We start from the raw sequence: 23144 nt of genomic DNA on the forward strand, positions 1-23144 counted from the left end.
AATTTAAACTAGGGTGTTACACTTAGGTGAGATGACTAGCAAGCACACTACGAGGCCGTTACAAAGAATCTCGTTGGTAAGTCTTAACCGCGAAGAGTTGGATCGGCGACGATGGGGCCCACCTCACGGGGGTACAAGCACAGGTGCACAGACCAAGCACAAACCAAGCCAATGGAGCAAGGACCATTGAAGCTTACCACCCTTTGCCCCGCAGGTAAGTTACTCCAAACCAAAAAGACCTAATTAGTAAGCCAAGACCGTCCCATTCCAGTCTTGTGGTAGCGCTGTTGTCCCAGGTTGTCGCTCTATGAACCGGTCCTTATGGAGAGTGGCCAACCAAGCACTAAGCACCGTGCTGGCCCCCTAAACCATGTTTCTATAAAAACCAATTTTTAACGAGACGTGAGCCACTCAAACGGGCCACTACCAAAATTAAGTTGCACATACCATTAATCAAATTAATTAAAAAGGACCAAGTGTGTTATAGCGCAGCAACCTAGCACAACTAACCAAAATGCTACCCAAGGTACATATATAAAGGATATAAAGTGGCTAGGAAAGTCCTTATAGGCATACAGTATTGAAATGCAGTATGAAATTGTATTTAAAGTGATAGGTGTTGTTCATGTTATACTTGCCTTTCTCAAACTGCTCCTGCTGCTCAAAGTGCTCAGAAGGGGGTGACTGCTCCGGGTACTGGTACTGGGGCTCCTCCGGTAGCTCAACGTCTACTCACGAACACATAGCCAAAAACAAGGCAATAACATAAACATACATGCAAACAAAGGCTAACACTAAGAAACAGTACAACAATACATAAAAACAGCAACAAAACTAAGCTAAAACTATTCTACGCGTTACAACGATCGCGTGGACATAAAGAACGCCTAAAACGGAGCTAGAACGTGAAAACTAGGCCTAAAACAAGATCTAGGGGCTTAACTGTAAGAAAAATAGAGTTTCTAGTGGTTTTCTGCAAAAACCAGGGACCTATACATAATTAAACCTTAGATCTGGGGTCTAGCTCGCAAAAACACCAAGGCTGGACGGCGGGTTCAAAATCTGAAAAGCTCAGGGGTCTAAGTGCTAAAAACTGGGCCTGGTTGGAATTAAATTTGAACTAACTGGACCGGGGGTTGATTCTAGGAAAGATCAGGGTCTCTTTAGCAAAAAGAAAAGGCTGAAGCGGTATCTAAGGATCTGGGCCGTTGGATCTAGATCTGGCGGCTCGGGTTTGATGGATTCTAGATCTAATCTGGGACGGCTCTAGATGGGTTGGGGGCGCAGGCGGCGGCGCTGGGTCGCCGGGGATGAGTTCCCGCAGCGGCGCGCGGCTGGAGCTCACCGGAGTTCACCAATTCCGGTGCTCCAGGGGGCAAATCGACCCGGGCTTGGGTCTGGAATGCTCAGAACGTTACGTGTGATTCACCTGGACACTCAGTTGAGCTCGGGAGGGCTCTGGGCGACGCGGGCATGGGCGGCGGCGGGTCTGCGCGGCGGTGCTGGATGGCACGCGCGCTCATGCATCTCTGGGGCTCGAGTCTGGGCGCAAACAAGTCTGTGAGTGGGCGCAGCGCTAAAGCAAGTGCAGGCAAGGCATGCGCGGTGCTGTGCTGCGCTGCGGGGTGCCCGCCACGGCGGACCGCGGCTGCGCGGCGGCGGAGCGCCGGTCGTGCGGTGTTCCAACGCCGTGAATAGCCTACGCGCTGAGCTACCTAGCGCAAAAGAACAAGGGATGCACTGGGGTGCTTACCGCAGGTCGGGATCGGGTGGTGTGGCTGCGCAAGGTTGCCGGCGTCGAGGACGGCGGTGAAGCTCGGCGCTGCGCTCGCGAATAGGGCAGTGCAGGGGTACTCCGAACCTTGGATCTCCTCGAATCGATGCGGTGTGTTGCTACGGAGGTGTACAAGGGGTCAGCGTGGCCGAAGGATCGCCGACGGCGAGTAATCGGGCGGCGGACCGAACTCACCTACGGCGGCGCTCGATGAAATTCCGGCGCGGGTGTGGACCAAGGTCGGGGCAGCGCACTCAGGAAGAGTCCTGGGCACTGGGCGGAGTTGCTGCGCGGCTCCGGTGGGGCTGGTGTGCGGCGGAGCAGCGTGGCCGCGGCGGCGCAGGGGTGTTCTGCACGGCGGAGCAAGGCGGCGGGGTGGTCGAGGTGCGGTAGCGGCGATGGCGTGGAGAGGTGGGGCACAGGGGGGTCTGCGGGTGCCAATTAAAGGTAGGGCCGGTGGTTTCGGCGTGCGTGCCCGGCGTGGATGCAGCGGAGATCGCGGGCGTGATCCGTGCGCGGGTGAAGCGGATAGCCCAACGATTCATCGTGATCCCGGTTCGGGCGATGACGGTTCTAGAAGGAAGGGGCGCGGTGTGGCTGGCCTTTGGGTCTGCGGGGTTGGGGTCGGTCCACGAGGCAGTAGGGTTGCGGCGCGGGCAACGCGGAGCAGCGCAGAGGAGTCCCGGCGTGAGGAGGAAGAAAAGGAAAGGAGGAGGGGGCGCTGGCACGTGGGACCGGACTGCAGCGAGTGAACGAGTGAGCGGGTGAGCGCGCTACATGCGGGAAAGGAGCGGCTGACGCGCGGGCCAGCTCTGTCAGCGAGCCAAGGGGGCGTGCGGAAACGGGCTGACCGGCGGGGGCCGGTTGTCAGCGGGATGGAAAGCACGCACGGGCGTGCGATGCTGGGCCGGGGCGAGCGATCTCAGGGTCGTGCAGGGAGAGAGGGCAAGCTGGGCCCGCGTTGGGCCGTGCGGGAAGAGGGTGGGCCGAGCGGGGAGAGGAGAAGGGGAACTGGGCCGGCCGGGTTTGGGGTTTTGGGCTGGATTGGTTTTCCCCTTTTCTATTTCCTTTTTCAAACCAAACTAAACCTATTTGAATTCAAATTTGAATTTGAATTTAAACCACACTCAATCAAATAAAGCTATGCACCAGCATGAATGCACAAACAAGTTTAAACCTAGAAAAATTTTAATTCCTTGTGAAATAAAATTAGATTAAATGCAAGACTAATCATAATAAATCCTAGAAAATTAAATAAAGCCAATTAAATTTATTAATAAATGCTGAAATTTAAATTAGGGTGTTACAAGGACGGGTCTAAAGGAGTGCTCTGTTGGTAAGGCAGATCCGCTAGCTGTTAGGCAGAAGCATTTGGATCTTGTGCCTTCCTGAGGTGCACCGTCCGTCCTTGCGGCGTTGCATATATAATCAAGTTAGGGAGGGAGTCCTGATCGGACTTGAGGTTCTTAGCCGAGTTGGACTCGACTTGTTTACTATACTAGATTAGGTTGTCAAATTGTTCCTCCGGATCGGAGGAGTATTCGGATTCGGAGTCGGTTAGCCCACCAATTTTTGAGTATGTATGTTTTGGGTGAGCGAGAAGCGGTATGCTCATCTCTACACGGAGGGCATTCTCATTCATCTAGTATAGCCATGATTGAGTAGGAGTTAGCCCCTCAGGCTCCTTAATCCAGGGTTTGTCATAGATTGAGTCGCTGTATTGTTTTGGAGCCTTGGCTTTTCCTTTTTTAAGCTTGGCTAGTTCCCAAAGAGCGTCGGCATGCTCGATTGGTTTGGCCATAGCGTCCATGAACAGCTCGACGTTGTCTGACCACTCATCAAGAATGTCAAATGGTTCAAAGTTCTCGAGACTGTTCATGAAGCGATCAAAGTCCTGATCGAACTTGGACTTGACTGGTTTCGGAGTCCAAGTGTGAGCAGGTTTCGGTGAAGGGCTCTGAGGTATCCTGGAGATAGACGGTCCCATCCGAACAAGCCGGGGTTTTGTCTCACTAGCTCCCCCGCAGATTCCCCCTCTCGATTTCTGCTCTTTGTTTTGCAAAGAGCTTTCAGCCACCTTAATGCAGTTGGCAAGCTTCGGATTTACCCAATCGACCCCTGAGAGCATATCGCCCGACCTCTTCTGCGGTGGGTTTAGTGCTTTAGGGTTCTGTTGTGGCGTAGATGAGCTGAGGGTGGTTTCTGCAAGTTTGATGCAGCCCTCAATTGATCATGAAACTTGATCAACTCTGGCGAGTAATTCTGAGTTTTTTATCTTAGGGCGTTTGATTGTCTTGAGATGAGCTAGGTATTTTCCAAGAGTTTTGGAAAAGTGAGGCTTTTCGGAATCAGAATTTATGTCGAACTCGACCAAATCAGGAGTTCGGTTTTGAGTTGAAATGTTTCCCGGGTTGTCTGAGTCGAGTTCGGGTGGAACTCTTTCCTCGTCGAGATCCGCGGACTCACGGATGTCGGAAAGTTGGGAGCGGGTTTTCGATTTAGGCGAGTTAGGCATGACAAGGTGGCTGGAAAAGCCTCCCGTTCCGTCAGCCGTGCAAGCCCAGGAACCGAAAACGAAGGTCGTGCCTTCTGGCACGCTGTTGGCATTGCTTGGTCCGACCATCGAATTCGTTGGTGAACTCACCGAATCCCCTACCTGGCGCGCCAGCTATCGGTGTTTACCGCCAAGCCTGCTCAGGGATACCCTTAGCAGTAGGGTTTGTAGGTAGGGATCGACTGCTCTAGAACTCGATGGTACATGGAACACAAAGATTTAGACAGGTTCGGGCCGCTAGTTTGCGTAATACCATACGTCCTGTGTGGTTTGTATTGCCTTAGGTGTTGATGATTGTTTGGAGGGGGTCCCTGCCCGCCCTTATATATCCGGGGGGACAGGGTTACATGGAAAATCCTAGCCGAGTATAGTTGGAGTCCTACTACAACACAATCGGGTAGTTTCCTTTGTACTGCAGCTAGTTCTATGCCTATTCGGGTAGTTACAAAAGAGGTAAGGTACATCCATGAGCTATCCCTTACTCTAGAACATTCTATGTATATAAGCAGTCCCGCTGTCCCGGGTATGCTAATGATATAACGAATCATTAAATGCATATCTTGACAAAGTGCCTCAATATTATTTCTTCCTTTGATGGATTTGTTATAAGATATATACCAAGGGAAGAGAATGCATAGGCTAGTACTCTGGCTCAGCAAGCATCTAGATAAGCAATTGCGAAGAAATATTTTCATATTCGAAAGCCAATGCAAGAAAAAGCCAAGTTTCAGGTTCTGGACAAACTGGTCTAACCGCCCAGACTTCTGGAGACTCCAATTTGGCTATGAAAGGTGATTCATCACTAAAGCTGAATATCAGGACCGGAGGGTTCCTGTAATCCCCTATCAAAAGATCCTGGTCGCGGTGCAGAAAGGGATATTTAGCGGATAACAATAAAAAATGTTTTAATCGATGATAAGCTCTATCGTTGAACAGCCGAATATTTATTTCTTAAATGTTTGAGCTCAGATCAGGCCAGAGTTGCCATGAGGAACGTTCATGAAGACATTTGTGGTACACATCAATCGGCTCCCAAGATGAAGTGGTTGTTTAAAAGAGCCGATTTGTACTAGCTTGCCATGATGTCTGATAGTTTCAAGCAGTGTAAGGGGTGTGAAGAATGTCAGCGGTTTGCCCACTTTGTTGATACATGCTATTATCAAATCATGGTCGTTCCAAAGTTGAGGATTGGATTTCATTGTTTAAATTAATCCTCCATCTTCAAAGGCATTGCTTTGGTTAGTTGCTACATATTATTTTACTAAATGGACCAAAATAGTTCCATTGAAGGACATGATTCATAGCCGAGGTTGTATATACTCAAGCTTGTCTCACTGGGGGTTCCATGGGGTCTTCCTGGGTAGCAAAGGTGTTGTATTCTTCGGCCTCCTCCAACACTCCGTCTACAGCATCTATATTCCTGGCGGTTACGGTCTTCCACCATGTGTCGGTGTTTACCGCCAAGCCTGCTCAGGGATACCCTTAGCAGTAGGGTTTGTAGGTAGGGATTGACTGCTCTAGAACTCGATGGTACAAGGAACACAAAGATTTAGACAGGTTTGGGCTGCGAGTTTGCGTAATATCCTACGTCCTGTGTGGTTTGTATTGCCTTAGGTGTTGATGATTGTTTGGAGGGGGGTCCCTGCCCGCCCTTATATATCCAGGGGGACAGGGTTACATGGAAAATCCTAGCCGAGTACAGTTGGAGTCCTATTACAGCACAATCGGGTAGTTTCCTTTGTACTGCAGCTAGTTCTATGCCTATTCGGGTAGTTACAAAAGAGGTAAGGTACATCCATGAGCTATCCCTTACTCTAGAACATTCTATGTATATAAGCAGTCCCGCTGTCCTGGGTTTGACACCGTGTACTTGCATCCTGCGGAAGATGTGGTTTCTGTGCGAATTGTCTTGCCTACACAGCTACTGCATTCACACTTTCTTTAGGGGTCACTTCCAGTTGCTCGGATAGCTTCCCCATGTCATGGTTAAGGCAGGATGCTGTACCTGCATCCTGCGGATGATGTGGTTTCTGTGCGGATTGTCTTGCCCGCACAGCTACCGCACTCACAATTTCTTTTGGGGTCACTTCCGGTTGCGTGGATAGCTTCCCCGTGTCATGGTTAAGGCAGGATGAGGCCAGCTGAGTTACTTTAGTTTCTAACAATTTGTTGAAACTCAACTGATGATTAATAACAGAGTTAAACCCATTTAGTTGCCACTACTAGATTTTATGCCTATGGCAACGGTCACAAAATAGTAGCAATAGGCCCAAAATGGATGCGATAGGCTGAACATGCAACTAAATCAGTTTTGTTGCAAGCTGTTGCAAGTACCTTTGTGGTAATATGTGCTTTGCAACTACTTTTTGGTCATGTTGCAATACTAGTTATTGCCATGCAATGAACCATTGCGTTATAGAGTTGTGGCAATGTCTGATATCATGGCATTAGCATGTATTACCACGCCACTACGCGTTGCTATAACATATACTTGCAATGCACTAACATTGTGGCAATATTGTTTTTTGGCCATGACCAACATCGTGGCAGTAGAGAATGTAGCTACAAATTTTGTTGGTGGCAACAATACGTTGTGCAACAGAAATTATTTTGAAGCGAGAAATGATATCGCAACAAGGTAGTGTTCGTGGTTAGTCAAGATTGTAGCATCAGTACCAATTGGTTGCAACAATAAGTGCTGCAACATAAAAAATGTGGAAGCAAGCGGCAAAATTGCATCAAGGTATTGTTCGAGGTTAGTAACTATTATAGCATCAGTAAATAGTGGTGGCAAAAATAAGTGATGCAACAGGAAATAGTTGTGGGCAACAAGTGATATTGCCGCAAGGTATAGTTCGAGGTTATTAATTATTTTAGCAACAATCATTATAGCATTGAAGAACCACTGTTGCATTACAATTTATTGCAACATGCATAACCCTGTCGCAATGGTTATAGCATTTTATATTTTGGATAAAATATTTTCTTGTTCATCCCAAAATCACATTACAAATCATCATGAAAGTGAAACAATGTAACACCCTAATTTTAAATTTCAGTATTTATTAATAAATTAATTGGCTTTAGTTAAATTTTCTAAGGTTTATTGTGTTTAGTTGGCATTTAATCTAATTTTTGTTCCTTAATTAATTAAAATTTATCATAGGTTTAAATTTCTTGTTGCATTCATGCTGGTGCATAATTTTATTTGAGTGTGGTTTGAATTCAAATTCAAATTTGAATTCAAACTTGTTTGAATTAGATTTAGAAAGGAGAGAAATAGAAATTTGAAAGAAAAACCCAAAGAAGAAGTCAGCCTTCAGCCCAGCAGCAAACCCAAACCCCAAGCCCAGTCTAGCCCAACCGAACCCGCGGCCCACTCCCTCTTTCCCTTCTCTCGCCCGGCCCAACCGGCTCTCCCCGAGCCCACTCACCTCGCTCGCGCCCGCGCCGAAGCCCAGCTGCGCCCGCTCGGCCTCCCGCACGGCCCAGCTTCGCGTCGGCCGCTCGCGCTCGCCTTCGCTGCCACCGGGGCCCCGCACGTCAATGCCCGCACGTGAACCGCTCGCGCTGGCTCTGTCGCTGACCCGCGCCCCCGCCTCAGAGCCGCTGACGCCGTGGCCCCACCCGCAGGTCCATCTCCCCCCGCAGCGCAGCTGCCGCCCGAACCCCCCGCCGGGGATCACGCCGGTTTCCCAACCCCGGGCGCGCATGCCCAGGTTGGCCGCCGCCCTACAAATAGGGGCCCGAGCCTTCCCCTGCACCCATCCACCCCCGCTGCCACTCCCAAAACCCTAAGCCGCGCCGCCGTGCTCCCGGAGTCGGAGCAGAGCCCCTCGCCGCAGGTAAGCAAGCGCCGCCGCCCCAATTCCCTCGCCACCGGCGACTTCTGCACCCCTGATCCCCCGCGGAAATCTCTGCAGAACCCCTGTGAACCGTTTCGTGGCGACTGGGAGCCCTGGGGAGCCCTACGCCGGCGGGACCACGAGCTCAGCGCCCGCCTCGTCGCCGGTCAGCGTCGACGCCAACTTCACTCGGCCGTCCAGCCTGCCCTGCACCGCGGTGAGCACCACCCGAGCCCCCAAATCAATTTGCGCAGGTTATTTTCGCCCTTCGCGCGCCCTAGGCGCCCGTCCGCCGTAGACCCGCTCTTGCACCGCCGCGCAGCCCCGCCGCCGCCGTAGCGCGCGCCGCTCCGACCCTCCTCGAGCCCAGGCTAGCGTCCAGGTGGATCACGCATAGCGTGCTGACCATTCCAGACCCGAAGCCGCGTCGTTTTGAGCCCCGGAGCAGCCGAACGGCCAGCTCCGGCGAGCTCGCCACCGCGGAGCTCTGCTCCGGCGGCTGAGCGCCGCCGCCCAGCGCCCCCTTTACCCTGGACCCTCCGATCCGAGCCCAGCGGTCACGATTAGATCGTGGCCCGATCCGATCTAAACCGTTAGATCCAGATCCAGCGGTTTGGATCCACGCGTACCGCTTCAGCCTTGGAATTTTGTTAAAGAGACCCTGGGGTCTTTCAGATTTAACCCGCGGTCCAGCTCCTTTCAAAAATAATTACGTAGAGGTCCTAGTTTTAACGTTTTAGCCCCTGAGTTTTACCAGTTTTGAACCCGCCGTCCACCCTTGGTGTTTTTGCACGCTAGACCCTGGAACTAAGGTTTATTTACGTGTTAGTCCCTCGGTTTTAGCAGAAAAGTCCCTGGAACCTTAGTTTTCTCGCAAATAAGCCCCTGAACCCTGTTTTTAGCCCAGAAAATGCGTTTTAGCTCCGTTTTTAGCGTTCTTTATATCCACGCGATCGTTGTAACGCGTAGAACAGTATTAGAGTAGTTTAGTGTGCTGTTTTTATGTATTGATGTACTGTTTCTTAGTTTTTGTTAATGTTTGCCTGTATGCTTATTTTGTGCATTGTTTTGGCCATGTGTTCGTGAGTAGACGTTGATCCATCTGAGGAGCCTCAGTACCAGTACCCGGAGCAGCCGTCTTCGGAGCACTTTGAGCAGCAGCAGGAGCAGTACGAGGAAGGCAAGTATAACATGAACAACCCATCACTTTAATTACAATTTCATACTGCATTTTAATACTGTATGCTTATAAGGACTGTCCTAGCCACTTTATATCCTTTATTTATGCCTTTGGGTTGCATTTTGGTTAGTTGTGCTAGGTTGCTGCGCTATAACACACTCTGGTCCTTTTTAATTAATTTGACTAATGGTTTACTTGAATTTAATTCTGAGAGTGGCACTCTGTGTGGCTTGAGTGGCTCACTTCTCGTTAAAAAGATGTTTTTTTTAGAAACATGGTTTAGGGGGCCAGCACGGTGCTTAGTGCTTGGTTGGCCACTCTCCATAAGGACCGGTTCATAGAGCGACAACCTGGGACAACAGCGCTACCACAAGGCTAGAATGGGATAGACTTGGCGTAATAATTAGACCTTTTTGGTTTGGAGTAACTTACCTGCGGGGCAAGAGTAGTAAGCTTCAATGGTCCCTGCTCCTCCGGCTTGGTCTGTGCTTGGATTGCGCTCCTGTGCTTGTACCCCTGGAGGTGGGCCCCATCGTCGCCGACCTAACTCTCGCGGTTACGCCTTACCAACGAGATTCTTTTTAAAGGCCTCGTAGTGAGTCGCTGGCCATCTCACCTAAGGAAGTGTGATGAACAACTGGCGTAGCTCACGACTTGTGGGTAAAGATGTGCAACCTCTGCAGAGTGTAAAACTGGTATACTAGCCATGCTCACGGTTATGAGCGGCCCAGATCCTCCTTTTGATTAGTGGAGTTATCTCCTTCCGACGAGGGAGGTGCTTCTCGGGGTTACCTTGGTGGCTTGGTCTTGGTTTGGTTCTCAGTAGTAGTTTAATTAATTCTGATTAATTACTATGCAACTGGGTAAATGGTAATTCATCAATTCGTAGTAAATAGCTTTAATAAAATTTTGCCAACAATTAAAAGCTAATGCAGTTGAGTCAGCCAGCCTAGAGCCTCATAGTTTGTGTTATACTTGTTGAGTACAAGTTGTGTACTCACCCTTGCCTCTTCTCTACTTTTTCCTCTTGGCTACGCTACTGCTGCTCAGTTCCTGCCGACACGAGGGAGTTCGTCCAGCGCTACCAGGACTACGAGGACTTCTAGGTGCTTCGTCTCCCAGTCGACGTCCCTGTGGCGCCCTGCTTCAGCTTTGGAGAGCTTTTACCGTATTTTGTACTTCGCTTCCGCTGTATCAGACATTTTGTCATTATTGTAATAAATAACATTCGTATTCGCTTTATTATGTCTTTTTACGTGATATGTGCTATGATATACTGTTCATTCTGTTGTATATACGTGTGACTTGATCCTGGCACGTATATGATTGCTCGGTTTATGTTCTTTTATAAACCGGGTGTTACAAACAAATCCATCATTAACTCTTCCAATGATTAGATAACAATATGTCAAGTGCTCAATTGCAGTACAATTGCTAAACGAAGAATAGTTCATATGTAGCTAGCTAGCTAATGTTGGGTCAACAACACAACTACATCTATCTTATGAAGGATCCGGTGTAGCTTGTTTGCCTTTGCAGACTATCTTTTTGTTGATCATGGAAGGCATCATAGTCTGATTGATCCATTCTGAAATTTCAAATATCCTGTTGAAGGAAAAACAAGTACATGTATCCATCAACAAAGTTCAAATTCAATTGTAATCAGATATACATTTCATAGCTGTTGGCAAGTATAGGGCCATCAAAGCATCGGTTGTAAGCTAATGTCATGGTCCATTTAGAAATTGAAACATAATGGAATTAAAGTCTCACGTGTAGCCTCATCTCATCAGAGTTTGCATATCAATAAAATAAGCAAATACATGTCAATTGATAGGCAATTGTATATGCAGAAAGACAATTTTCTCTTGTTCAGGAGTAAACTAGAAGTCATTTGCATCAGCATTCATCAAGTGTGAATATAAAACTTGCAAAAATCGAATACAAATCAGATTTACATATCATAGCTGTTGGCCTGTACAGGCCATCAAAGCAATGTTGCCAAGCTAATGTCATGGTCCATATAGAAATGAAACATAATAGAATTAAAGTCTAATAGGTCCTCATCTCATCAGAGTTGCACATAGATAGACCAAACAAACACATGTCTATTGACAGGTAATTTTTCGAGCAGCAAGATAATTTTGTCTTGTTCAGGACTAAAATACAAATTAATGGTAGCAGCATTGGTCATGTTTGAATAGGAAACTTACAAAATTTGAATAGAAATCAGATTTGCATTTCATACCTGTTGGCTCCTAGTCCGTATACGTTTAACAGCAACATTCATCAAGTTATGTGGAGAAATAAATTGCTTGTTGGTTTGAGAAAGGCTTCGCTTGACCTTAGAGGATGGTGTTTTGCTTGCAACTGTCTCCACTCTTGGAATATTGGCAGGAATTTTGCATATTGGTGGCCTAGCAGACATTGGGATGTCCGCAGTTTTAGGGGTATTCTGCACAGGGAAAAAGTGAAGCAAGTAACTTAGGTCATGTTTCAATATTATCAATGGTGTGATAAATATGTATAATTTTGTACCCGGACTGATGTTGTTTCTTTGGCATTAGAATTTAGAATATTGACAGCACTTTTATCAACTGGTGGCGGTGTAGCTTCCCCTTGGATGTCTGAACTGTTTGGGGCAGTCTACATAGGAAACAAATCATCCTATTTGTCAAACAGTTATGAACCTTACTTAATGTTTGCTGTTAGAAATTAATATTCAAATGTCTTTTACTGGAGCTAACGGGGTCTATCTATTTCCTTGAAGTGCGGCCATGAATTCATTCCTGAGTGCCTGCAATTTTTCTTCCAATTTCCTTTCACTTTTAGCTTCTTGGTTTTTAAGTTTATCATTTAACTTCTCAATCTCTTCTTGTAGCCTTATATTTTTCTGGTTGGCTACATCTGTAGTACGGGCTTGTTCTTCGAGTTGAGCCTTCAATGATTCCCTCTCTGTTGGACGTGTAGACATGTACCCATGACCATGAACAGTGGAGGTTTTGCATCCTATATTTTTCTTGTAGGTACGCTGGAAAATAATATTTTCCTCTAAATCTGATATCACAGCCTCTTTGTCAATACATGTCTTTGCAACATTGAAGAGTGCTTCATCCTAATAGATACAACAACAAAGGAGTTAGTATTCAATATGAAAATTTAATCAATGTTGGGCTCATGATGTGCAGTACAAAACTAACTGCATTACTCACATAGACAGCCTGAGAAGCTTCATCTGACCATATCCCATTCCTTATGTGTGTACTCCTCCAAAGTTCAATATCACCTGGTTCTACACCTATTTCGGGATCTTTATGGGAAGCCAGGAATATATTGCATCAGTTGAAACTTGTGGAGGTGAAAATATACAGAACGCCATTTTAGAAGATACGAAAAAGTATGTCTTGGCTTTACCTTCTCATCGCTAAGTTTGGAGAATGATTTGGATCCTATGCAATGATTGGTCCTTTTTTGCTCACGGTTTTTAGAGTTCCTATTGCTTACCTTTTGCAAAAAGGTTGAAGTAACAAAATAAATTAGTAGTTCACTGAACATATATAGCTGGTATGTGTATTTGAAAAGAGAAGGAATGGAATGTTAGCATACTTGGAAATGGTGACCTCCAAAATACAAAATCAAATAATGCCACTCAACAAGGTCCAAGTCTTCAGGCTTGTTCCTCATTCTTTCATCATAAGTGTCGTATGCTTTATAAGTAGCATTGAACGTTGAACGCCATCCTTTGTACTGCTCCTTAGATATGGCCCATATTTTTTCCTTACCATCCTCAGTGTTTTGAAGGTCCCACCGATTCTATATATTTAAAATTCATTTAGAATGTGAAGAGTTTTCCTATATGACATGATATAAATGTTAGCCAACAAAATAAATAGGTGTGCATACTATAACATCGAGTGCTATAGCATCTTTGACATCTTGATCTATGTGTTTCCAGAATTTGACTCCAATAATTGGAGCCCTTTTTCTCATAAATAGTACCACTTCATCCACAAATGCACGATAGTTATCGCCTATGGGACCTCCCAGCCTTGGTGAAAAATTAATTTTTAGTTTCTAGGAGCCACTCTTTATTCTCTTTATGGCTGCTGATAAACCCTTCAGGGTACCACGTCCAGCTTTATTAGGACATCCAATTGAACCTGTTATGAAACCAAAATGTTCAAAATGATGAGTCAAATTAAGGATGGAAGATGTTGTAAGAAATTGTTGTATGCAGTACACACCTTTCCCTTTTCCTGTTCTACGCCTTGCATGAGATGGTCAATATTTTTGTGGTGATGGGCTACGAGTGCGGTGTTCATCAGCAGCAACTCTACCATCATCAGTATCATCATCATCTTCTATATATGACACTACATTAATTGGAACGATCAATATGTAAAATTTATTGTTTGCACATATGCCAGGGAATACATATATTAATAGTAAAGCAAAAGAGTAGATTTTACAAATGTCCTTAAGAAAGTCTTTACGCCTCAACCATTCTTTATATGTCTTGATGGTTTCATCCCTGAAATCATCTCTAAATTCTGCATATCAACATATAGTGTAAATAATGATATTATCACTTATATCGTAAATAATCTTTGATGTGAGGAGGATTCTAAGTTACCTGTGTCTGGTTGATCTTGTTGCAGGTTTTCAAGCCATTCCTTGTATGCATCAAATGGTTCTTCTGCAGTAGGTACATCTATATAATTTTCTTTATTTGTATCCCTTGGTCGCTTCATGGGTGTTATGGACATCATTAATTCGGACGGTTGCTCTGTTGCTAGCAATAATCTGAGTTTCATCTCTCCCTCATTATCAGCAAGTGCAGCTTCTGTTTGGTGGTCATAATCAAGCAAGATGAGGCTTGCAGAGTCATTGCCACGTCGCTTGAGATAGTACAAGAAGTCCCGCACACTGTACCCCAGCTTTGTTTTTAGTAAAACTAAGTTGGACAATGTGATATTGGACCTATCACAGACTAGCTCGAAGATTTCTGTATCCGCTGGTGCTCCATAGCGATAGACAATTACCGTTCACGTCTCACCAGTGAGTCTACAACAACAAAATCTATTTTTAGTGCTGTCCATGATTGAACAATAAATCTGCAATGCTGAGTTAAATATGTTCAGTGTAGTAGATAATAACTAGGTGAAATATGACCAAAATTTCTGTGGTAAATATATACTATGATTTAATATATATCATAGTCGAATTGGCATACAAACACTAGGTTACAAAAAAGAATCAATGTCGATGGTCACCAGATAGATTTCATCTTCATATATAGTGTCCCTAAAACAATTCATACAAACCCTTGCTGATTTCATAGACAAGAATTAACCCTATAGGTGATTTCTATTACAAACAGATAGTATAGGTGAACTTAGACAAGAATTAAAAGATCAGGAGATGGACTTCATGATCAGGGTTTCCCTATGAGAATTCAGAATAACCCTATAGGTGATTTCTATTAGAAACCGCAGGCGTTCTTAGTCAAGATTGAAATTTTCACGAGATGGACTTCATCATAGGAGAATTCAGGCAAACCCTAGGCGATAGTAGCTGTGAAATACCAAGGACGTAGCGTACCTGCTGGGTTCAGTAGGTTGAAACGGCATCTCGTTGTCATCAGTGAGCCCTTGGGGATGAGCAGGACAACAATGGGGCTTCTTGAACCTTTGGTCGCCGGCGTCTCCATGAGCAGGACCTCCATGGTCGCAAGCAGTGTTGGAGGGAGGAGTCGCCGCCATATCTCGATCACCAGGAGGCACCGCGTCTTGTCGCCCCTTCTCACCAGGCCATGTGTCGATGGGATTTGCGAGGATTAGGGTTAGAAGCAGCGGCCTTTCTGGGAAGGCAACATATCCTATGCAAATCAATCATCTTGTGAAAACTATGAAAACTAGAATCAAAGCCACAGGATCCTCATCCAAGGGTTAGAAGAAGAGGTGAGCTGTTTTAGCACTTAACCCTTCCCACCATTAGCTCAAGTAATCTCACTTTTGTGGATAACCCCCTGCACCACATCCCCTATGGCGCCCAGCCCCCCTTCCCTGTTTCTGCCCCAACCTACGCCGCACCTCATCCTCCTCCAGCGCTCCGGCGCCCCTTGCACGGCCAGCGAGCTCTGTCGGCCGTGGACCAGAACGGGGCGCCGCCGATGGAGGTCTACGGCCCCTCTGCGGGGACACAGCCTCTGGAGGTCCAGGGTCCCTCGCGGGATCCCGCCCCCAACATAGGCGTCTTCACAGTACTGGCCTGGCTCGCCTGGGTGCCGCGCGCGGAGGTCGCACTCGCGGACGCGTTCCACGACCTTGCCGTCGCCGCGTCCTTCATGGCGGCGGACGGGCTCATCACGGCACGCGGAGCAGCGGCAGCCCGGCGCCTGGGGCGGCCCCTCCGCACTCCATTGACAGCTGCGGCCCCAGGCTCCCCGGCGACGACGAGCTCCAGCGCTCTGGCCTTAGGGGGCTCCAGGACGCCAGGGCTTGCGCAGAGAAGGCGTGCGACTCCGTGGAGGCGTCCCCGGCCCACCTGTGTGCGATCAGGCTGCTGCTTGACCACCCGCATCTCCACGGCATCACGATGGCCTCCACATCTTAAGCGCCTCCGTCCGCCAGGAGCTCGACGCCGCGCAGAAGCTTGAGCTGTTGAGCAGGAGACCATCTCGCTTGCCCACGGCGTGTGTCTGCTTTACACGGCGACAGCATCCACAGATCAAGGTCCATGGATTCTGATTTCGCTTGATGGCTATGCGGCTATGTCCATATATCAAATTTCCTCCAACGTAGGCGTCTTCACAGTACAAGGTGGATTTCACAAGGAACTCTTTAGTTCATGAATTATTATAGTACGGTAGAAAGAAACAGATGAATACAAAATAGATTTAAAATAGTGAAGCTTGTGGGATATTGCGATTTGTGATATTCTCTCTAGGGGACCTCTAGGGGCGGAGCCCTGTGTTGGGCGAGGGCCCTGCACCTCCAGGGGCGGGATCCCGCGAGGGACCCTGGACCTATAGGGGCTGCGTCCCCCTGACGGCGGAGGGCCGTAGACCTCCATCGGCGGCGCCCTGTTCTGGTCCACGGCCGACAGAGCTCGCTGGCCGGGCAAGGGGCGGCGGAGCGCCGGAGGAGGATGAGGTGCGGCAGAGGTTAGGGGAGAAACAGTGAGGGGGGCTGGGCGTCGGAGGGGATGAGGTGCAGGGGGTTATCCACAAAAGTGTGATTACTTGGGCTAATGGTGGGAAGAGTTAAGTGCTAAAACAACCCACCTCTTCTTCTAACCCTTGGATGAGGATCCTGTGGCTTTGATTCTAGTTTTCATAGTTTCCACAAGATGGCTGGTTTGCATAGGATATGTTCCCTTCTGGGAATATGACCAGGGGATTTCGCAGGGTGGGCGGATTAGTGGAAAATTGGGAGGGAAGATGAAACCGGCGAGGACCGATTTGGCGGGCCGGTGTAATTAGCGTGAAAAAAATGGGATGGAAGGGTAACGGATTTGGGATTAATAATATGTAAATGGTTACTTATTACTAAAACGGAGTGGCCCAATGGTTTAGTATGTTGGTGTTATCCACGAGGTCCCAAGTTCGATTTTGTGCCACAGAATGTTTTAGTGAACTTTTTTTTTTGTTTTTCATACTTTTTATGAGATGGAACTTATTTTTGTAACATGCACATGTGCCTTATAGTTTCAAAATAACAAGTTAATTTTACACCTCGTTTACATACACATCTGCTCCAAAGCATTGTCTTAGCTCCAACATGTTTCAAGATAAAAATTTTATTTTTAGCTCTCATTGACCCATTTGTTTCAAGATGTTGTCTTAGCTCCCACATGATATGATCACATATGTGTAGAGATCATCATCGAACATATCAATATGGCTAATTATCTGCTCGACGACACTGTCTTACCTCCATCATGATCCGAAGTAATACATATGTATGAATAAATATGCATATGTTCTTCCAAGTACTCAACTTGGCTAATGAGCCTAACTTTGAAAATAAAATTTATATTAACGCCTCATTCACCCCTTTGCTCCAAGATGTTGCTTAGCTCCCATATGTTATGACTAAAAATAAAGAAGTTGACATTTCACATGATACACTCTTAGCTAATTATGTTGGCTATGCGAAGAAAGAAGGTGTACATGTCCTGAATTTAGGGATTTAACTGTGTAATTTATAAGTTTAGGGATCGGAACGACACTCGACGATAAGTTTAAGGAGTCAAATATGCAATTTGCGAGTTTGAGGATCTGAATGACACCCAAACCTAAGTTTATGGAGCCAAATATGCGTTTCGCGAGTTCGGGGACCGGGATGACACAATGCGACAATTTTGAGGACCACCGGCATACTTTACTCTTTACTCAAAAATCAATATTGGGTCCCACATGTAATATCCCAGCTATTCAGATAATTTTTTAATTTCAAGTCGAGAGATTAGTAAGTTGATCAAAATTTGACTTTCTTAATCGTTGGTCAGATGAACGATCGGGCACCGTGGTTACGTAGATCTCATCCAAAACAAATCCATTTGACTATACAGATGCCAAATTTGATCATGAGGTGAGTGTGTGATGAATCCGTGAAATTTGGGCCGTCGGTTTTCTATTAGGTTTCTATTAGCATCTTAGGATACGGGTTTTTTTTTTCTTTTCCTACCCTTGTTCTGCCGCCACCTCCTCCCACCTGTTCCATGCCGCCTCTCTCGTAGCACCGCCATCTCTGGTTCCCAACCCTCTTCTCAGGTGGTCGCCCTCTCCCATTAAATCGCCGCTGGTCCTCCTCACGGGCGCCAACAATTTCTTTTGTGCCTTGCCCCTATCGACGATAGCTGGCTGCTGCACATCTAGCATTTGATTGCTGCTGTCCTCCTTCATCGATTGGGGTAAGATTGCTGCTGTCCTCTTTCATCGATAGGGGTAAGATTGCTGCTGTCCTCCTTAATTTGATTGCTGCTGTCCATGCCATGTGCTGTACGTGATCTGCAGCTGCGGGATACTTCAGGGAAAAAAGGCAGCAAGGAGAAGGGAGAGCAGAAATTAGGAAGGGATCATCGGGAGGAAGGTTAGGGTCTCTAATTTCATTGAAGCTCTTTCAGCTTGGTTGAGATTTTACATACAAATCACCTGCAATCAGTAGAGGGACGTGAGTATTTCAGAGTTTAGGCTCGAATAAGTTATAACCGCACTGTAGTTATGCCATATCAATTAGATTGATTTCTTTCCTAAGTTTCTAGAATTAATTAGTGGGGAATTTGATCCTGCTCTAGCAACAAAAGTTGTTGGTTTTGTCGATATCTTTTTAGTTCCGCCTCCAAGGTCAGGAAGGTCAATGCTGTTGATACCCTCTATTTGTTTTGCTGTTGTTACTAGAAATTGGGTCTGATAATACTGAAATTGTGTATGAAATTAGTGAATTTTGGTCTACGGTTAGATTGATATGCTTGCTGAAATCCAGTGTGAATATATATGGTAGATGTTAAGAACTTGATTCAGAAACTAATTCAGTGATGCCTTGTTGCAAACAAACTTGTAATATCCCGAGATTAAAACCTGGATCTAGTGAAAGTGAAACACAGCAATTTTGGCATTAACTACTAAGACAGCTATGTTTTGCCAGTTTCAAAAGTAGTTTCTAGTTAGTGCTAATCTGAAGAATGGAGTCCCACAGAACAATTTGAACAAGACATCCCTACTTGTTAAGGTAAAGTGAAACGCAAAGTAAAAATGCTTCCTCTGAGGAATCAAATAGAATGGACCCTGCAATCAGAAATTCAGAAGTACTAAATTCAGACCAAGTTTTTCGTTTCCCTGACATATGTTTCTACTGCCACACAGGCTGCCTGCAAAATCGCCGGACGTAACATCAACGTAGCCGTTATGCAGAGCATGGTTCTTGGATGTAATACTCACTGTCCCGGACAGGTATGGGCAAAACATGCATGATTAGGTAACCCAGCTAAAAGCATGGTGATGCTCGTACTGTACTGATATGCAAAATTGTTTCATGGCTACCTAGCAGCGGTGGCCAGGCCTGCTGCACGCCCGTGGCAGCTGCAGCAGCCTGCCTGCCAGGGCGGCGGTGGCCATCCTGGCGGCCTGCCAAGGGCGGCGGCCAACCAGCCAGCCTGCTAGGCAGGGGCGGCAGCAGTGCCTGCCCCGGCGATGGCGGTCGCAGCCAGCCTGACTGCCCATGAAAGCTCCGGCCGTCGTGTTCTAAATCCATGACTTCCGTAATTTATCTATATATCTCTTATACTTTTCTGATCGACTTAATGTATGTACCCTCATATTAGTTTCAATTCTGCATGTTATGTCAATAGTAGAGGAGGAACTCTTAGTTGCTATTTCAAATTAGTTTTTTATATTGTTGCACAGAATTCAATATTTTACTTTCTTAAATAGTCTCTATAAATTGGGTCAGTGCTGGTACTTAAATTCATTACAGTAACATCATTTAATTCATATGGCAGAAAAGGAGGCGCCCTGCAGGACTGGGAACCAGTGAGCCAATTCAGGTGAAAAAGAGGCGTCCTGCAGGACTGGGAAGCAGTAAGCCAATTCCGGTGAATAAAACCATTTTTTGTCGTTGCCGCATGATATTAGATCTGCAGAACTGGCAACTAACTTATCATGCATGTTGTAGGCCTGCAACAAAAAGAAGGTGGTGTTCTGTGTGGACTCATCCTCATCTGATGAGGCATGTGCATCCATCGCCAAAAAGATGCACAAGGGAAGGAGCCTCGAAGGCACAGATCAGGGAACCTCTCACCAAAAAAGAGCTAATGTGTTTTAGATCTGCTCCAAAGTGAAGGTGTTCACCTATGCGGCTAAGAAGAATAAATGAAGTGCAGTTTAGGGTGTCCCTGTGTGGACATATCTAACTAGTTGTGGACTTTGGTTAGTTGTCATGACATGTGGTCAGTTCTGTAAATATCTATCTCTATATATGTTTGTATGGTCATAGAGGTCTCTAGCTATGTATGCCCGTGCATTGCTTGCATGCACTGTTTGCTTAAGAAATATGCAATGCAGGTTCTTAATTCATCTTCAACTCTGGAACTTTGTTGCTTAATCGCAATCATTACTGTGCATAAAAATGAAAGGAGATATATACGAACAACTAATTGTTCTTAACTAGAAGCATTCCACAATGGTGCAACATGGGCACCTGATACAATTCAGTGACAAGTCAGTGTAATTATTTATTTTTACAAATGGGCGTGTGCAGCTTATGGTTTGAAAAATTGCTTCTGTTCCTCGAAGGCATAATAGAACGAAGCTGACGGGATAATTTGGAAGATGCAGTGCCTTCCGTGATCGATGAGGGCAGCAGTCTTCATGCCAGCAAGGAAGAAATAAACAGACTAAGCGAACTCAGTCCGAACGGAGCAGGGCTAGATCCTGATACACACAAAATTAATATAAGTTTCATAGGATGTAAAGTACGAGGTGTAATTACCAAAAAATCAATATAAGCTTCAGAGGATGTACTTACCAAAAATTATATGAAAAATTCTTCATCCGGTCCTTCAACATTAGAATTCACAGGTGCTACATATCCATCATCAATGTAGTGGTCGCAGGAGTCATCTTCGTCATCGTCTAGCAAGTCATTTGCTGCTGGTTCAGGAACAGAATCAGCAAGTGCTTTTTTAATAACAGATGCATCACCAGTAACACCTTCAATCCCCGACCTAGTCCAATTTGTCAACTCCTCATCTTGGCTTAAATCTTCCATGTCTTCCACTCCGACGTCTAGTGAGTCAACATCAATTTCTCCCTCGTTATCTGTATGTGCTGACTCTGGCATGGCAAACAAATTCCTAGGCTTCATTCTTATAACAGCTAACAAATCTAGTTTCTTGCTGCCTTGCACATAAAAGACCTGCTCAGCTTGTGTGCCCAAAATGTAAGGATCATTTACATATCGCCAGTGGCGGAGGTAGGATGGAGAAGAAGGGGGGGCTGAATCAATGAAGTTGTTAATTTGTATAAAGTTTTAATGGTGATTTAATATTTTGCTACAGTAATTTTAGTGTAATTATTTGCTTTAGGGGGGCTGGAGCCCCCCCTGTGCATCCGCCGCTGCATATCGCAATCGAGTTGGGTCGATGTCGATAATCCCATACTGGTCCCTTTTAAATCCTTTGCCTTTGCTCTTACTACTAGCAGGTACGTCGTACCAGTCACATTCAAACAGGACGACTTCCTTCTCTGTTGGAAAATCAAGTGCATAAATCTTTTTAATAACGCCATACCATGAGGGGCCGCCAGCACTACCATCTCCTTTCACTACAGTACCACTATTTTGCGTACTCAGATTCTTTTCTATGTGAGCTGTTCGGAACAAAAAACCATTCATGAAGCACCTGTTGAAAACACGTGCATGATAGTCTGGCCCTTGAGAAAGTGCATGTATATCATCACTTATTTTTCCATCTGCATATAATTTGTTGATCTGCAAGCAATAAAAAAATTTGCATCAACCAGCTATTACATATGTGCACTCCAAAAGATATGGAAAAAAAAATTTAAGCTCACCGTACACTCGAACCAGCCTACAAACTGATCCTTGTGACGCTGCTCAACATTTTTGGGTGACTGTTTCTTGAGTATATCCAAGTGCTCACTACAATTTGATAAAAAAGTCATATTTAAGAAATCAGTTAATAGAAAATCAAAAGATGGCACCAATGCAGTCAGTTAATACAAAATCATATTGATGCAGCAAAGGTAAGTAACTAAAAATTACAACTTACTTGACCCAGGGAATGGCCTCATCACAATTTGTTAATATCCAGTGCCTCATACGCTGCATAGATACCTTAGGAATGCTCTCCAAGGTAAATCCTTTCTTAGTATAATCAACTTTCCCAAATATGCTTAGTCCACATGGTGGCTCATTTACAGCGGCACATTCATGTCTCTCTGGACGGTTAATCTTGTTGTCAATATCTTCCAGGAAGCGAGGACAAAATGTCATGCACTCCTCTGAGATATATCCCTCGGCTATTGAACCTTCAGGGTACGCTTTTTCGGCACATAGCCTTTTAGCGTACGCAAGTACCTCTCAATTGGGTACATCCATCTATAACATATAGGTCCTCCTAGTTTAGCCTATTCAGCAAGATGAACCGGCAAATGCATCATGATGTCAAAGAAAGCTGGTGGAAAGACCATTTCAAGATGACAAAGATTTTCCCTGATCGAAACGGTCAATTTGTCTAATTCTTTGATGGTCAACTCTTTTGAACATATTGCATTGAAGAACCTACTAAGCTCAATCAATGGGATAACGACCTCTTCTGGCAAAATGTTACATACTGCAATGGATAATAGCTTTTGGAATATAACGTGACAATCATGAGTTTTAAGTCTAGAAATCTTACGCCTCGACATGTCCACACATCTCCTTATATTAGAGGCATAACCATCTGGCATCTTCACAGCTTGAAGAAATTTGCATAAATATGTCTTGTCAATTGGATCCAAAGAGTACAATGCAGGAGGCAAAGTGTACTTGTCATTCTTGACCAAAGGATGTTGATCCTTTCTCATGCCCAATTCTTCCATGTCAAGCCGAGCCTTTTCGCTGTCCTTTGATTTGCCAGCCAAGTCAAGCAAAGTCCTTAGTATGCTCTCACAAATATTTTTTTCAATGTGCATCACATCCAAATTATGCCTCAAGCAATGTATTCCAGTAAGGAAGTTCAAAGAAAATACTTTTCTTCCTCCAGTTGTGCCATTTGGTCTCTTCC

General features: G+C 45.7%; 1 long non-coding RNA gene across 2 annotated transcripts; it reads left to right on the forward strand.

Moving 5' to 3' along the window:
* Window positions 1-18058: 18058 nt before the first annotated feature.
* On the forward strand, window positions 18059-20437 carry LOC120665931. Of its 2 annotated transcripts, none has more exons than XR_005671452.1 (6): window positions 18059-18269; window positions 18373-18448; window positions 19222-19308; window positions 19403-19616; window positions 19857-19949; window positions 20030-20437. It is a non-coding gene; the product is annotated as an uncharacterized LOC120665931 (long non-coding RNA). The 2 variants fall into 2 exon arrangements; XR_005671451.1 differs by having other exon boundaries at window positions 19406-19616.
* Window positions 20438-23144: the final 2707 nt, after the last annotated feature.

This window comes from Panicum virgatum, chromosome 3N (genome assembly GCF_016808335.1).
Source record: "Panicum virgatum strain AP13 chromosome 3N, P.virgatum_v5, whole genome shotgun sequence".
NCBI lineage: Eukaryota > Viridiplantae > Streptophyta > Magnoliopsida > Poales > Poaceae > Panicum > Panicum virgatum.